At 41.5% G+C, this 14,504-nt stretch overlaps 1 protein-coding gene across 5 annotated transcripts in view; it reads right to left on the bottom strand.

Moving 5' to 3' along the window:
* The window catches only part of LOC117400396 (mitogen-activated protein kinase kinase kinase 3-like), a 51,563-nt gene extending 49,160 nt beyond the window's left edge, over positions 1-2,403 (bottom strand). For 3 of the 5 annotated variants that reach the window (XM_034000294.3, XM_034000293.3, XM_034000292.3), the window contains exon 1: positions 1,926-2,403. The gene's annotated coding sequence lies outside the window, so the exon portion shown is untranslated. Of the gene's footprint in view, positions 1-1,715; positions 1,752-1,925 lie in introns of those variants that run through there. The other 2 variants (XM_059023381.1, XM_059023379.1) reach the window with 2 other exon arrangements.
* Between the last annotated feature and the right edge of the window lie 12,101 nt (positions 2,404-14,504).

The raw sequence follows: 14,504 nt of genomic DNA, 5'->3' as shown, positions 1-14,504 counted from the left end.
AAATACATTTCAAGTATTACAGTACAAGTAATAATACAATTTAGAGCAAGAGCAAGAATTGCTCACTTAACTGTAATTAACCTCAGGTCTGCTGTGACAGAGATAGATCAGGCTATTAAGATAACCCTCAAGCCTCCTCACAAGCAGAAAGAAAACAAAACAAACAAGAACATGTCAATGAAGAACACTGCAATGCTACAATAGGAGCAACGCATGTGGACTGAGCACAGACTACACATGTTTTAAAAGGGTGCTAGAAAGACTGGACTGAGCACAGACTAAACATGATTTAAAAGGGCGCTAGAAAGACTGGACTGAATACAGACTAAACATGATTTAAAAGGGTGCTCTTGTTATCTCTAGAAAGACTGGACTGAGCACAGACTACACATGATTTAAAAGGGTGCTAGAAAGACTGGACTGAGCACAGACTACATGTTTTAAAAGCCTGCTCTGGTTGTCACTAGAAAGACACACATTCACTTGGTTTTTAACAGAAGTATTCCCCCAAACTCAAGCAGCTGTTCTGAGTAACTTCACAGGTACTGTACATGAGGCAGTTTCAAAAGCAGTCTGGTTTTCAATCTTTGCCACAACTACATCAATAAGAATGAATTTAGATACCACACCATGACTTCTACTTTCCATTACACTCCAATGATAAGAAAGGACACATTCCTTTAGCAAGGTCACAAACGCTGTAGTTAAAAGCGATTGCACATTCTCCTTCTACTCTTAAAACTACATGCATGTATACAGAGCCTGTCCACACATTGCATGTCCCTCATGCAGCCCCATGTGCATCCCCACAATGGCAAGCCCATTACTGCCTTGTGTTAACTGTATCAAGAAAACTTTACCACACTTGTTTAAACCAAATAGGTTGAGAAATGTACACCGTCCTTGCATGGTGTGCTGTTCACCAGATTTAGTGCAGAAACTGCAGTAAAAATAAATCAATATATTCCATGAGCATGTATAATAATATGTAGAGCTGACCCTGTGGTTCTTGTATTTCGATTGACTCCTATCCTGGTGAGGTTCAGAGATGATGCATGTCTACTGTACACCCTACAGTATATAAAAACTCAAACCCTTTATTGGCAGAATTGCAGTGTCATTTCAAATGTTTTTTTAACACGGCTGTAATTGTTGAATAGTCTTTGTTACAGATGAGCTGATTGCAAATAGGAAGCTGTGAGTAGGCGTGAATAAATCGTTGTTGTTATGGTGCTTCCTCCGTGGTGTAGTGCAGAGGTACGCAGTTCATTCTGACCCACACTTACAGTACCTGGTTTCTCAAGACATATTTTAAATATTTAAACACTGTCCTCTTCTGCGTACAGTATACAGTGAAGTTTGATATTATAGTCAACGTACATAGATAGACTGGTAAACTGTATTTTTTTTTCATAAAACCAAACTGTGTTTTAAAACAAACAGTGGAGATACTTATAGGTTTCTGGTCTATACCTTCAAATAACTTACAAGGCAGGGCTTTGTGAACACGTTCCAGTACAGCAAAACTCACCAACTCCTGTGTTCCATCTGTGCAGTAGGCTCAAGACAACTATTCAATTTGCAGTGAAAACGATATAATTATAGGATGCACAGTATATACACGGAGGAGCAAAGAGGACGTTATTTACAATTGTGGGTCAAACCTAATCTCACAAACAGTATTCCAAATATTAAAAAAGAGCCAACGAAATCACCTGCACAGACTGCTGGAGCTGTGCTTTCACAGAAAGAAGTTCAGCACTCGAGTCGGACTAGACAATGTGCTCACGGCCGTTATGTTTTGACACAAACTTGCACTGAAACATAATGACAACATAATAATTGCATACAGCCTGTTTACATTTTCGACAGGTAACGGCAGTATTTTAAAAACACACGTTTCATTTGTTTTGTTTTTTACTCACCTGTTTCCACTGACACTCGTTCTCCAAGCAACAACCAGGGATAAATTTATAAAATAAATAAAACTATATAATCTGTTCTGCTGTTTCCCTAGTTGTACTAGTCTGGTTATTTCTTTCGTACAAAATCCGGAAATTGCCGGACTACACACAGCACTGACGATATTATACTCAGACGCTGAACTTCAACTAAATGCAATGAGATCAGGAACTACACAAACGTGTCTAGATTGACATGTCATTGCGCGGCGCGTCTGAACTCAAAAGACAGTTCTTTATATAACTGTCCGGTCCAATGCAGGTTTCGATAAAAGTTTATTTTCTCTATTTTTCGCTGCCCTCTCTCTCTCTCTCTCTCTCTCTCTCTCTCTCTCGCTCGCTCTGGCAGTCAAAGATGTGTGATGTCACCAGTCGTACGTGTGCTCCAGGAAACGGTGTACAGAGCTAGCTCATTGTGGAAGTTGGACGACTGCCCCCTGCTGGAATTAGATCACTTTGCAATAAGTCATTCAGGTGCGCTCTAAACGTGCCTGCAAATGGTCTGGAAGAGTGACAGAAGTACCCGACTCCTGCGTAACTTAACAGCAGGGACAACCAAGCCGTGTTTACCACCAGCTTACAGTATTTACATCCACACATGCTGTTTCAGATGCAAGTTATATGACAAAAATAAAGTGTGCGTTTATTTGAGGTAAAACCCTTCCTATACTATAGGCACGTTGAAATAATGTATAGTGAATTGACACAATGATAACTTCAGAGCAGTGCTCATGAGGTGCTTGCTTCAGTTCTTCCCCTCAACCCTGACCTCAGCACCCCCTCCCTGCCTTTCTCTATATTAAACGGGTGCATTTATTAGCACTAGAAAGTCTACACCCCCTTTCAAAATTTTCACCTTTTCTTGCCTTACAGCCTGGAATTAAAATGCATTATAATAGTTTTTTTTTCATTTATCTACACATCCTACCCCACAACTTCCAAGTGAAAAAAATATTCTTGTAACAGCAATCCTAAATTAGCTCAGGTGTAACCAATTGCCTTCAAAATCACACACCAAGTTAAGTGGCCTCCACCTGTGTTAAATTATAGTGATTCACATGATTTCAGGATAAATTCAGCAGTTCCTGTAGGTTCCCTCTGCTGGGTAGTGCATTTCAAAGCAAAGACTCAACCATGAGCACCAAGGCGCTTTCAAAAGAACTCCGGGACAAAGTTGTTGAAATGCACAGATCAGGGGATGGGTATAAAAAACATCAAAGGCCTTGAATATCCCTTGGAGCACGGTCAAGACGATTATTAAGAAGTGGAAGGCGTATGGCACCACCAAGACCCTGCCTAGATCAGACCGTCCCTCCAAACTGGATGACCGAGCAAGAAGGAGACAGATCAGACAGGCTACCAAGAGTCCAATGGCAACTTTGCAAGAGCTACAGGCTTTTATGGCCAAGGCTGGTCAAAGTGTGCATGTGACAACAATATCCCAAGCACTCCACAAATCTGGCCTGTATGGTAGGGTGGCAAGAAGGAAGCCATTACTCAAGAAAGCCCACCTTGAATCCCTTTTGAAGTATGCAAAAAAACACTCAGGAGATTCTGTAGCCATGTGGCAAAATGTTTTGTGGTCTGATGAAACTAAAATGGAACCTTTTGGCCTAAATACAAAGCGTTATGTTTGGCACAAACCCAACACAGCGCATCACCCAAAGAACACCATCCCTACTGTGAAGCACGGTGGTGGCAGCATCATGTTATGGGGAGGTTTCTCATCGGCAGGGACTGGGGCACTTGTCAGGATAGAAGAGAAAATGAATGGAGCAAAGTACAGAGAAGTCCTTGAGGAAAACCTGCTGCCCTCTGCAAGAAAGCTGAAACTGGGACGGAAGTTCACCTTTCAGCATGACAATGACCCAAAGCACACAGCCAGAGCTACACTGGAGTGGCTAAGGAACAAAAAGGTAAATGTCCTTGAGTGGCCCAGTCAGAGCCCCAACCTAAATCCAATCGAAAATTTGTGGCATGACTTGAAGATTGCTGTCCATCAACGCTCCCCAAAGACCTTGACAGAGCTTGAACAGTTTTGTAAAGAAGAATGGTCAAATATTGCCAAATCTAGGTGTGCAAAGTTGGTAGAGACCTATCCCAACAGATTCACAAGTGTAATTGCTGCCAAAGGTGCTTCCACCAAGTATTAACTCAGGAGGGTGGGACTTATCCAATTATGATCTTTCAGTTTTGTATTTTTAATATATAATTTTTTTCTCAATAAAAACCTTTTTCCCCTTAACAGTGTGGAGTATGGTGCGTAGATAAGTGGGAAAAAATCATCATTTAAATGCATGAAACTCTGAGGCACTGAACACAACAAAATGTGAAAAAAGTTCAAGGGGGTGTAGACTTTCTATAGGCACTGTAAGTACAGAACTATGATTCCGAATGCAGCTCTGCAAAGCATGCTGTTATTGGACTGCTATCAGGGAAAGAATTTTTTATTGGCTGAGAAAGTGTCAAATAAACTGCCCTCCTCTGAGGTGGTTCAGGTAACAGTTATCTGGTCAAGACATTGCTGACACACAGAGATAAGCCAGCAATTAGCTTTGTATGCAAAGGTATTGTATAAAGAGCAGCCATTTGAGAAGCACCATATATCTGCTTAAATCATTGTGCGTGCTCCTTCACATACATACACAAATAATTTAGTTTGCTTACAACATGATATATGTTGATACCACTGCAGGTGCTCCTTAAAATCATATCTATTGCATATGTAGTGGATTTGTTCTCCACTATCCAAAGAGACTCAGGATTCAGGTTGATTATCAGCTCTAGGTATTTTAATCAATGTACTGTATACAGAGGAAGAATCTAGAAAAGACTGTTAGCACAAATGGAGTTACAGTAGATATGTATACAGGATTTTTACAAGCTTGAAGATAGGGTGTGTCTGGTGCATTTCAAAGCTGTGCTACCAGAAAGTTCAGTAGAACAATAAGATAGGGTAGAGCCCAAGATAAGATCAAAACAGCCATTGTTATCAGAGGTGATGCATAAGGGTGGGTGTAATGTTATTCAGAAGCTTGAGGGTTAACTGTTATCCTTAGCTGATGTAATCACTGTCTGTTATAGACTGAAAGGCATTTCGTATTCAGTTAAATATATATCGTCAGAATTCAATAATTATTTTTCTCTTCAGATATATATACAAAGAGTGGACGATTATCCATTGAGAGATGCCAAGGTATTGAGTAAGCATCTTAAAATCATATCTATTGTATATATATATATATGAAGAGTGGACGATTATCCATTGAGAGATGCCAAGGTATTGAGTAAGTGTCAAGTGACTGGTCTGAGTGAGGAGCACATGATAATGTTTTCAAATCCATTTTGCTTTTCACTGCTTGCCTGATTGTCATCACACTGCAGTTTTGTTGCTGATGTCTTTTATGAGGTGAAGTAACCAAACTGTCCACTGTTCTCTCACCAGGTCTTCAAGGAAAGTCTGTTCCCTGGACACTGTTTGATGCTTGGAAAGGTAAGCCTGCAGGGGTTATGTATGGTACTGTTTATGTATGGTACTGTTTATCCAAGGCGACTTACAGAGACTAGGGTGTGAGAACTATGCATCAGCTGCAGAGTCACTTACAACTATGTCTCACCCGAAAGACGGAGCACAAGGAGGTTAAGTGACATGCTCAGGGTCAGACAATGAGTCAGTGGCTGAGGTGGGATTTGAGCCGGGGACCTCCTGGTTACAAGCCCGTTTCTTTAACCACTGGACCACACAGTCTCCTATACTATGAATTTATCATGCTTTACACTTGCTATCCAGGACTAGCTTTACCATTGCCATGCTTTATCACAGCACTATATTTTGTTAGTTTTCTACCCTTTACAGTATGAACCCACCCCCCACCCCCCCTCCCCTTATTGGTTCCATATTGGTTTGCTTGACAGGGAAAGGCCCATACCAGTAGCGGGCAGTGCTGTGTGATACACTGTCATTGTGGATTCTGTTTGATAGAGGTGTAACGGGCAGTGCTGTGTGATACACTGTCATTGTGGATGCTGTTTGATAGAGGTGTAGCGGGCAGTGCTGTGTGATACACTGTCATTGTGGATTCTGTTTGATAGATATGTAGCGTGCAATGCTGTGTGATACACTGTCATTGTGGATTCTGTTTGATAGAGGTGTAGCGGGCAGTGCTGTGTGATACACTGTCATTGTGGATTCTGTTTGATAGAGGTGTAGCGGGCAGTGCTGTGTGATACACTGTCATTGTGGATTCTGTTTGATAGAGGTGTAGCGGGCAGTGCTGTGTGATACACTGTCATTGTGGATTCTGTTTGATAGAGGTGTAGCGGGCAGTGTTGTGTGATACACTGTCATTGCGGATTCTGTTTGATAGAGGTGTAGCGGGCAGTGTTGTGTGATACACTGTCATTGTGGATTCTGTTTGATAGAGGTGTAGCGGGCAGTGCTGTGTGATACACTGTCCTTGTGGATTCTGTTTGATAGCGGTGTAGCGGGCAGTGCTGTGTGATACACTGTCATTGTGGATTCTGTTTGATAGAGGTGTAGCGGGCAGTGCTGTGTGATACACTGTCCTTGTGGATTCTGTTTGATAGAGGTGTAGCGGGCAGTGCTGTGTGATACACTGTCATTGTGGATTCTGTTTGATAGAGGTGTAGCGGGCAGTGCTGTGTGATACACTGTCATTGTGGATTCTGTTTGATAGAGGTGTAGCGGGCAGTGCTGTGTGATACACTGTCATTGTGGATTCTGTTTGATAGAGGTGTAGCGGGCAGTGCTGAGTGATACACTGTCATTGTGGATTCTGTTTGATAGAGGTGTAGCGGGCAGTGCTGTGTGATACACTGTCATTGTGGATTCTGTTTTATAGAGGTGTAGCGGGCAGTTCTGTGTGATACACTGTCATTGTGGATTCTGTTTGATAGAGGTGTAACAGGCAGTGCTGTGTGATACACTGTCATTGTGGATTCTGTTTGATAGAGGTGTAGCGGACAGTGCTGTGTGATACACTGTCATTGTGGATTCTGTTTGATAGAGGTGTAACAGGCAGTGCTGTGTGATACACTGTCATTGTGGATTCTGTTTGATAGAGGTGTAGCGGGCAGTGCTGTGTGATACACTGTCATTGTGGATTCTGTTTGATAGATATGTAGCGTGCAATGCTGTGTGATACACTGTCATTGTGGATTCTGTTTGATAGAGGTGTAGCGGGCAGTGCTGTGTGATACACTGTCATTGTGGATTCTGTTTGATAGAGGTGTAGCGGGCAGTGCTGTGTGATACACTGTCATTGTGGATTCTGTTTGATAGAGGTGTAGCGGGCAGTGCTGTGTGATACACTGTCATTGTGGATTCTGTTTGATAGAGGTGTAGCGGGCAGTGTTGTGTGATACACTGTCATTGCGGATTCTGTTTGATAGAGGTGTAGCGGGCAGTGTTGTGTGATACACTGTCATTGTGGATTCTGTTTGATAGAGGTGTAGCGGGCAGTGCTGTGTGATACACTGTCCTTGTGGATTCTGTTTGATAGCGGTGTAGCGGGCAGTGCTGTGTGATACACTGTCATTGTGGATTCTGTTTGATAGAGGTGTAGCGGGCAGTGCTGTGTGATACACTGTCCTTGTGGATTCTGTTTGATAGAGGTGTAGCGGGCAGTGCTGTGTGATACACTGTCATTGTGGATTCTGTTTGATAGAGGTGTAGCGGGCAGTGCTGTGTGATACACTGTCATTGTGGATTCTGTTTGATAGAGGTGTAGCGGGCAGTGCTGTGTGATACACTGTCATTGTGGATTCTGTTTGATAGAGGTGTAGCGGGCAGTGCTGAGTGATACACTGTCATTGTGGATTCTGTTTGATAGAGGTGTAGCGGGCAGTGCTGTGTGATACACTGTCATTGTGGATTCTGTTTGATAGAGGTGTAGCGGGCAGTGCTGTGTGATACACTGTCATTGTGGATTCTGTTTGATAGAGGTGTAACAGGCAGTGCTGTGTGATACACTGTCATTGTGGATTCTGTTTGATAGAGGTGTAGCGGACAGTGCTGTGTGATACACTGTCATTGTGGATTCTGTTTGATAGAGGTGTAACAGGCAGTGCTGTGTGATACACTGTCATTGTGGATTCTGTTTGATAGAGGTGTAGCGGGCAGTGCTGTGTGATACACTGTCATTGTGGATTCTGTTTGATAGAGGTGTAGCGGGCAGTGCTGTGTGATACACTGTCATTGTGGATTCTGTTTGATAGAGGTGTAGCGGGCAGTGCTGTGTGATACACTGTCATTGTGGATTCTGTTTGATAGAGGTGTAGCGGGCAGTGCTGTGTGATACACTGTCATTGTGGATTCTGTTTGATAGAGGTGCAGCGGGCAGTGCTGTGTGATACACTGTCATTGTGGATTCTGTTTGATAGAGGTGTAACGGGCAGTGCTGTGTGATACACTGTCATTGTGGATTCTGTTTGATAGAGGTGTAGCGGGCAGTGCTGTGTGATACACTGTCATTGTGGATTCTGTTTGATAGAGGTGTAGCGGGCAGTGCTGTGTGATACACTGTCATTGTGGATTCTGTTTGATAGAGGTGTAGCGGGCAGTGCTGTGTGATACACTGTCATTGTGGATTCTGTTTGATAGAGGTGTAGCGGGCAGTGCTGTGTGATACACTGTCATTGTGGATTCTGTTTGATAGCGGTGTAGCGGGCAGTGCTGTGTGATACACTGTCATTGTGGATTCTGTTTGATAGAGGTGCAGCGGGCAGTGCTGTGTGATACACTGTCATTGTGGATTCTGTTTGATAGAGGTGTAGCGGGCAGTGCTGTGTGATACACTGTCATTGTGGATTCTGTTTGATAGAGGTGTAGCGGGCAGTGCTGTGTGATACACTGTCATTGTGGATTCTGTTTGATAGAGGTGTAGCGGGCAGTGCTGTGTGATACACTGTCATTGTGGATTCTGTTTGATAGAGGTGTAACAGGCAGTGCTGTGTGATACACTGTCATTGTGGATTCTGTTTGATAGCGGTGTAGCAGGCAGTGCTGTGTGATACACTGTCATTGTGGATTCTGTTTGATAGAGGTGTAGCGGGCAGTGCTGTGTGATACACTGTCATTGTGGATTCTGTTTGATAGAGGTGTAACGGGCAGTGCTGTGTGATACACTGTCATTGTGGATTCTGTTTGATAGAGGTGTAGCGGGCAGTGCTGTGTGATACACTGTCATTGTGGATTCTGTTTGATAGAGGTGTAGCGGACAGTGCTGTGTGATACACTGTCATTGTGGATTCTGTTTGATAGAGGTGTAGCGGGCAGTGCTGTGTGATACGCTGTCATTGTGGATTCTGTTTGATAGAGGTGTAGCGGGCAGTGCTGTGTGATACACTGTCATTGTGGATTCTGTTTGATAGAGGTGTAACAGGCAGTGCTGTGTGATACACTGTCATTGTGGATTCTGTTTGATAGCGGTGTAGCGGGCAGTGCTGTGTGATACACTGTCATTGTGGATTCTGTTTGATAGAGGTGTAGCGGGCAGTGCTGTGTGATACACTGTCATTGTGGATTCTGTTTGATAGAGGTGTAACAGGCAGTGCTGTGTGATACACTGTCATTGTGGATTCTGTTTGATAGAGGTGTAACAGGCAGTGCTGTGTGATACACTGTCATTGTGGATTCTGTTTGATAGCGGTGTAGCGGGCAGTGCTGTGTGATACACTGTCATTGTGGATTCTGTTTGATAGAGGTGTAACGGGCAGTGCTGTGTGATACACTGTCATTGTGGATACGGGCAGTGTTTTCTGATATACACTGGCGTTACAGATTCTGTCCAGTCCCCTGTAATGCAATGCTAAACTAATTTCCTAAAGATTATACTGTGTGTGTTTTCAGTTAAGGCACTAACACATGCTTAAAGGAGAGTTTGTCATTGTAAAACCCTTACCTCTTTACATTGCTAACACACGTACACTAGTACTGTATGTGGGATTTATATTCAGTGTAAAATGTTAGTAACGGACAATGAATACCTCATAATGAGAAACACTTTACACTTAACTTCCAAAATCAACCCACGCAATGTTATTATTATTATTATTATTATTATTATTATTATTATTATTATTATTATTATTATTATTATTATTATTATTATTATTATTATTATTATTATTATTATTATTATTATAATCAGCAGTGTTGAGTAGTGGTTAGGGCTCTGGACTCTTGACCGGAGGGTTGTGGGTTCAATCCCCGGTGGGGACACTGCTGTTGTACCCTTGAGCAAGGTACTTTACCTAGATTGCTCCAGTAAAAACCCAACTGTATAAATGGGTAATAGTATGTAAAAATAATGCAATATCTTGTAACAATTGTAAGTCGCCCTGGATAAGGGCGTCTGCTAAGAAATAAATAATTATTATTATTATTATTATTGGTCATTCAAGCGAGATGCTTTCTGTATTTTAAATAATATGAACTGTGAATGAATGTGTGTGTTGAATGGTCATTTTAGACAGATGCATGGTTTCCAAGCTTAAAAACAACGGGTGCCAGAGTCGGATTTTGGTAACATGGGCCCCTGGACAAGGAACCAGACGAGCCTCTCCCCCACCCCTCCGACTGACACCAGATTGAAATAACCACTCCATTGTTTTAAAGTGAATACCAGACGTGCAATACATTCACGAAACAATGAGCTAGAAAGACTTGACATTACACAGCGCCATCGAGTGACTTCAATACACAACGTTTAATAACTGGATAGATATGGAAAGAACATTTAAAAGACAATGCTAGGAATATTCAAATGTTAGTAAGTGCTCAATACCACAATCTATCTTAAAACTAAACCGCATGTTACTTAAATTTTCCTAATCATCTCTGTTCTAAGTAAACCTTACATCGCAGCGTAATTAAATCAGAGTTAACTTAAATTAACCTTCTCGATTTCATCTGTGCAAAGTCTTCAATAATGTCAGTAACATGCAGTTTTCTGAGTAACATGCAGTTTTCTGAGTATATCACATTCCGTGGACATGATGGCAAGGCTGTTTAGGCGATCCTGGTTCATGGTGGCTCTCGGTTCATTCTTAATGAGGGGATGGGGTAAAAGCCGGAACGAGACGGAACGGCCCGGAACGGTACTTTAATGAATTCAATTGCTTTAAAAAAACAGCATAAAAAGTTACAGACACATGAGGAGAATATATTAACAACCAGAACCGATTAATAACGCGCTGTCATTAACCCGTTCCGGCCCAGAACCCTCTTTTTATCACCAAAAAGCTCCCGGAACACTGGGTTCCAAAGGTGCAAAGACGACGGAAATTATACCCATAATACAACTAAGTGAAAACAACATAACACTGCTGAAAAAACCCACCGAACCGACCTTTAACTGCCCATTCTGTGCAATAAACAGCTGTATAGACAAAACCGCCCGCCCGAAGCTGGACAGAGTATGAAAATAATACACATAATATAGTGAGGCCTTCTTTCTACTTTGCAGGGCAGGAGGTGATAAAATAACAGTATTTACACAAGTAGAACCATTGCAAAGGTCTAGGATTGCTGGCAGCCCCTAACTGTGACAGTTATATGTGATTAATAAATAATAACACGTATATAGAGCTGCAACAGTAAAACAACATTAATTTTTTGCACAACTTTTTTGTTCTTATACTTACAATGATAAAATGTCTTTAAATGTATTTAACATATTCATATATGCACATATATTTGATACAAAATGGATACAATGCAACTACAGTGCAAAGACAAGCAAACACACTACCTTACAATTATGTAAGGAAAAACGAGCAAACAAAGCAAAACAGTTTAGATTTTAATATTACGCAGGGTGACTTCAAATACAGAAACCGTGATGCATTTCCCATTTTCTTCTTCAAAAAAATGAATTCGTTTTTACATTGTGTCTCATATGCATAAACAAATAAATAAAATAAACAGAATAAACAAACAAACAAACAAACAAACAGTTTCGTTTTTATGTCTGTGTTTAATTTGGGAACCTCCTGTCTAGTGCTGTGTGTGTCTGAATACGAGAGAGAAATGAAACAATGTATTCTTGCTCTAAATGAGTTGCTGCTATATTAAACTATGTAACAGTGTAATGCCTGAGAAAGAACAGACTGAACCCTTGAAACAATGTATCGAATTGAAGTATTTGGCTGAAACGCTGTTTTAGGGTTTCTTATTAATCCTTCGAGATTTCAACGTTTATTTCTGGTTGTTTAGCCTGCTGTTTAAAAAGGTTCTTTGTTATTTGGAACCCCTGAAATACGGTTTCTTATATGTTTTAGAATATTCCCGGAAGGTATTAGTAATAAATCAGACACTTAACGCAAGTGTAGCCCATCAATCAACAAAACCTTTATTATTTAACTTGCAGTACCAAACAATATTAAGCCATAGCAGTCAAAACGAATGGTTATTACCCGTTCTCAATGGGAAGTTGGGCGCGGTCTGGAGTCTCTGAGTCAAGCAGTTTTGTCTCTTAATTATTCATTATTATTTAATCATTTTAGCAGACGCTTCTATTAAAAGCAACTTCCAGAGACTAGTGGTGAACTATGCATCACAGTCACCTCCAATAGGACCTCGGTTTTACATCTCAAGGACGGAGCACAAGGAGATTAAGTGATTTGCTCTGGGTCACACACAGTGTGAGTTGGGATTTGAACCGGGAACCACCTGGTATGAAGCCTTTGTCTTTAATCACTGGGCCACCTTACCCAAGCTTCATCAAATACCTAGCTAATTCACCTTTTTAACTCTCGACTCTCGCTCTTTTCTTAGTCATTCTTAGCCGAGTGCATGACATTTTGTCTAATAATTACACTGTAGCCTATAATATTCTGTGCACAGAGGGGCACAATTACTAATGTAACAGGAGGAGGGAGGAGGAGGCGTTTTGGGCAGGGGTGTGTTGGGGGCTATTGTTGGTTCTTCGGCGAGGGAGGGAGGGAGCTATTACTGAATGGCTGGATATTGTGAGCACGGGTGTGGAGTGTGACTGTGGGGTTATCTGGGGGGGTTATTATTGGGCTTTCTAGTGGCCGCTGGGGTTTACAGATAACTTTAGTCTTTTATTTGCTCCGAGTTCCCGTTACCTTTTTCTTATTAATTTAATAAACACTGGCTTGAGATGTGTTGTAAAAAAAAAAAATCTGACATGCTCCGCCTCATTCGTACCCACAGCGGTTGTATCTTACATTTAAGGCTAATGAAACCCCAATCTCATCATGCCCAACAGATACCACGTTAAAAATGAGATCCAGTTTAACAATCCGACCTACATCTCACTCGTTTTACATTGCAATCTCAATATCACACATTTACTGCCGCTTTTGCATCTCACTCTAAAAACAGTCTCATCAACAACACTAGCTTGTTAAAGTGAACAATCAACAATTTCTATGTGGTTACACAGTCAACATCTTAAAAGTACACACACGTTTCTTATATTATGACTCTTAAAATATGTACATCTAGTAATATGGACGAATTCTCTCTCTATTAGTGATGCATGGACCAAGAAGAAGCGCGTGGGAACCCAGGAGCAAGCTGATGTTCTCTAACCCCTATATTCTCATCAAGCAGGCACTTTTCACTAGCTTGCTTTTCCTTTTGTTTTTTTCGTGTCGCTGCACTGTTAGTTTTTCTGTTGATTCTGTATTATTCTCTCTTTCTATCTCTCACTCTCTCCGTGCTCCGGCGTGCGCGTGACCAGTAACAGATGCAAGTGTTTAGCTAGCGCGATCACAGGGCAAGTGGATTGGATTTTAAACTGTAAAATAGCTATTTTCATTTTATTTTAACCAGGCTGCGGGCCCCTTCAGCAGCCCAGGGCCCTGGACAAATGTCCCGGTTGCACCCCCCCCCCCCCCCCTCTTAAATCTGGCCCTGATGGGTGTGTTTATTTTCAGATCCACGCTCCGTGTTAGGGCAATGTGTATCGTGTATGTGTTTTTGCTTATGGTGTGTAACTATTTTAAGGTTGTTGGAACAACAAGGAATTGCTTATTTTAAACGTGTATTTTACCGCGATTGTATCACTACTGTGCATTGGTTGGTTGCACCATGATGATGTTTTGCTGTGAGATCAGGTTGTTTATTCTGATAACAGAGAGTTTGTTAATGCGAGAGCCTGACCAGTCGAAAGTACCAGTTGCTTGGTGGTAGTTAATGAATTATTTTTAGTATTAGTGCACTTTATAATTTTGGATTGTGAGATTTATTTGTGTGTGAATACATAGCTGAGATTTGGTTGCTGTTTTATTTGTGTGTTGTTTTTTCTTTATTTTCACTGATAATTGATTTGTGTTTGTTTCACATTTGCTGCTACATTGAAATCATTTGCTGATACATTGAAACGATTGCTGCTACATTGTAGTCATTGCTGTTAAATGGAGTAGCTGCCCTTTGTGCTAATACCCTTTGTAAGCTTTTGATTGGTCTGTTGGTCATGTGATTGGGAGTGGCGCTGGTAATGTTAGAAGTCCTTCACAATAAAAAAGAACCTTTAATGAGGATTTTCCTCT

Source organism: Acipenser ruthenus, chromosome 4 (assembly GCF_902713425.1).
Source record: "Acipenser ruthenus chromosome 4, fAciRut3.2 maternal haplotype, whole genome shotgun sequence".
NCBI classification, from domain to species: Eukaryota; Metazoa; Chordata; class Actinopteri; order Acipenseriformes; family Acipenseridae; genus Acipenser; species Acipenser ruthenus.
This window is presented reverse-complemented; position numbering and strand designations above follow the sequence as displayed.